At 37.9% G+C, this 3,352-nt stretch overlaps 1 long non-coding RNA gene across 1 annotated transcript; it reads right to left on the bottom strand.

Annotated features, from left to right (window-relative positions):
- On the bottom strand, positions 511-3,249 carry LOC107614512. Its single transcript, XR_001614478.2, has 3 exons — positions 2,553-3,249; positions 2,301-2,465; positions 511-709 (listed from the first exon to the last, which is right to left on the bottom strand). It is a non-coding gene; the product is annotated as an uncharacterized LOC107614512 (long non-coding RNA).

Here is a 3,352-nt window from a genome sequence, read left to right as displayed (position 1 = left end):
CTAGGGGCCAGCAGTTTTATTGAATTTTGGCCAGCATGTAACCAGCAGAGGAAGGTGAGTCATTGGATGAAATCTCATACCAATCTCACACCATCAAATCATCATTGATGGCTAGTTGATGGCTAACAATCACAAAAATTGCTGGCCCCTAGCATTGCTCTATATAAAAAAAAAGAAAGAAAAAAAACTTAAAATGGAAGGATCCGTAGCTAAATTCTTAACTCCAGCAGCAATAAGCAGATAGAGCACGATTTTACACAGTGTAATTACATTCATTCATTTGAATGATTATTCATGCGTGAAAGGTAAAAGATAGTTATTTCTATTGTTAGGTAACACCCTAACTTTTAGCACGTCATAATCGTACTAAAAATAAGGAGTTACTAACCTACTTTCTTTTATTATCTGTTTAATATTGAGCATTTACATCAATATCGCGTTTCAGTTTTTAAGAAAATTCAAGAAAAATGGCTTTTAGTAATTAAAATCATATATCAAAGATATTCAAATAATAATAATCACATAATTATTAACAGTAATAGATGTTATACAATTAAATTCAATATAAAACTCAAATACAATATTTATCCCTATGGATAAAATAAAAGCTAAAACAACAAGAGCGAGGGAACTCTATAAAAACAAAAGAAATCACAAGTAAATCTACTAATCGTCTGCAGCTTCTTACTGAATCTTTGAACCTGTGTCACTAAAAGATTGAAAGATTTTGGGGTGGTAAAAGTAAAAATAATGAAATAAAATGCAAATAATTAACTTTACTCAATAAAACTATATTTATTAAATCCCTGAAAATACTTAGTTTTACTTTAGATAACCAATTACTTTTCTCTAAATTTCTAAAGTCCAACAGATTTTAATCACAAAATCAGTCATATTAACCATCTCTCAGCCACAATCATTTCTAAACCACAACATTACACCTCAATGCATCTGTGAACCAACAGCACAAGTAAGAGATCCAAACCAACACACAAACAAGTCAAACAGCACAATCACAGAGAAATAATACAAGCAAACACAGCCAAATGCAAATGAGCAAACAAGAATGATGTATGTCAAGTCCTATCGCAGATAATGAGCTCGTTTGTCGGTTTCGACCCGCACCCAACGCAATCCGACTTGCAAGTCAGATAAGGCATTCCAGACTTTCCAGCGACATAACCTCTGCAAGTTTCTACTTCTTGCAGGCGCTGAGAGAAAGTATGCCGAACATGAACTCTGCAAGTACTTGCAGGCGCTGATTCTCCGGCTGAAGCATGTGCCCCTTTCTCCTGGAAGCCATTTCATACACAATCATTCACACATAAAGCCCACGACTTAACATTTTCCCATCAGCACCCTAACTAGTTACTTTCCGTCACCCTCTCGTGACCTTTTATTCATTTCATAATCACACGTGCCGTGTTCTTTTTCCTCTTTCCTTCTTTCTCTTAACAAACCGAACTCAAATCATAACTTGAAACAAAATCTATTGTAAAAAAAACTGAATGTAAAACTTTATACTTTCTTAATAAATCAAGCTGAAAACAAGACTTTCTATAATAAATTGAAATCAAATAATTTTCAACAATTAAAATGTTTTCTTTGAAACTAAACCACTTTCTATTTTAATAAAATTCAGACCTTTCAAATCTTGTATTATTGAGTCAAACCAATCATTATTAATAAATCAAGTCAATAATTTCTCAAAATAAGCTTATAAATCGGATTTTTAAATTGAAATCACTTTTCGTGTATTTTTACAAAAAATTGGACAGCATCTACCCTTAAAATTGGACTTCACCACCCATGTGGGCTCCCTCGGATTCATAACATCCCAAACCAAACTCAAGTCCAACTCCATTCAACAATTATCAATATGACAATTTCTTCAATAATTAACTCATTATATTTCAATTTAACAAGTAACACTAATTTAATCACCTTTCCCAGCCACAACTCAACCAATTCATCACAATCACACAAAATCAGGATTTCAACAACTCCATCAAAATCAAAAAACCAATATCAATCATAGCCTTAAACCAAAATTAATCTTATCAATTAATCACTCATAACAACAAAACCAATCACATTCTCAGCCATGACCAAACTCAATAAACTAATTATATCACCAAAACTTCATCTCAATACCAAACAAACCACAATTTTACAACCTCAAACCAAGCTTATTCCTATCAATTAGCCACCTAAAACATTTTTAAATTATTCGCAATTACTCGTTAAACTTTATTGGCATTCATAGATTAAAACAATTGATTTTAAAATAAATCTCCTACCTCGATTAACCCAACTCGGGAATCAAACACGACAAACCCACTTATTCCGAGTTCACAGCAACAGTAGCCTCAGCTCCCTCCGGGCAGCAACAACAGCGACAACCGCGCCCATTCCAATTACCTTTGTAGCGGTGACATCAATGGTTCCGGATACAGACGGCAGTACTAAATAGAAACATATATTATTGTATTCGGAACAAAAATATAGTAGAGAAATAAAATCGGGAAGCAGAGCACGAGTTAGAGTGTTACCGTTTCAAGAATGGAATTGGGAACGCAGGAGAAGCTGCTGTCGGGTAATATCAGTGGCGCTTCTCTTCAAGCTCTATGGTGATTGAACTGTGACGGTGAGCTCGACAACGACCAAGCGCGACAGAGCTGGCAGCGTCCTCTTCATTTGCGACGGCGACAGACCCTTGTAGCGGCAGCGACAGGATACGGATGAACGACGGCATCGCGGGCTCGGCTCCATGGACGGGACGGCGAGGACGACGCATGCAGAGGTAGCCCGCGAGGATGACGACAACGGTGACCCCATGGAACGGTGGCAACGGCGCAGTGGCGTTGCGGCGGCGACAACAGGGCACGGCTCCTCCCTCTCTCTTTTCTTCTTCCTCCATTAGCAGCTCTTTCTTCCCTCTCTTTCCCCATTTCTGTTTCCCTTCTTTCCTGCCTGCGACGGTGATGGCGACGGGCCCTGGCAGCAGCGGCGGTGGATTAGCGGCGACGAAGGCAAGGCACGAGGGCGACGCGGTGCGGTGGAGACGCGACGGCGGGCTGAACGCGGCTGGGTGTGGCGCAACTAGCAGCGCGTCTTCTTCCTCCTCTTCTCGCAGATCTCTTTCTGTGCTCTCTGTGTGATTGTTACGTTTAGGAAAGGAAAGGGGGTAAGGGGTTAGGGTTAGTGAATTGGGGAAAATAGAGTTTCTGAATTAATTTGGGGATTTTGGGATTCAGGTTAAATTAAAGATTTTATAAAGAAATAAGGATAAGTATGAATAAATATTTTGATAAAATTGGATGATAGAATAATTTTAAAATTAAATATATTT

This window comes from Arachis ipaensis, chromosome B08 (assembly GCF_000816755.2).
Source record: "Arachis ipaensis cultivar K30076 chromosome B08, Araip1.1, whole genome shotgun sequence".
Lineage (NCBI taxonomy): Eukaryota > Viridiplantae > Streptophyta > Magnoliopsida > Fabales > Fabaceae > Arachis > Arachis ipaensis.
This window is presented reverse-complemented; position numbering and strand designations above follow the sequence as displayed.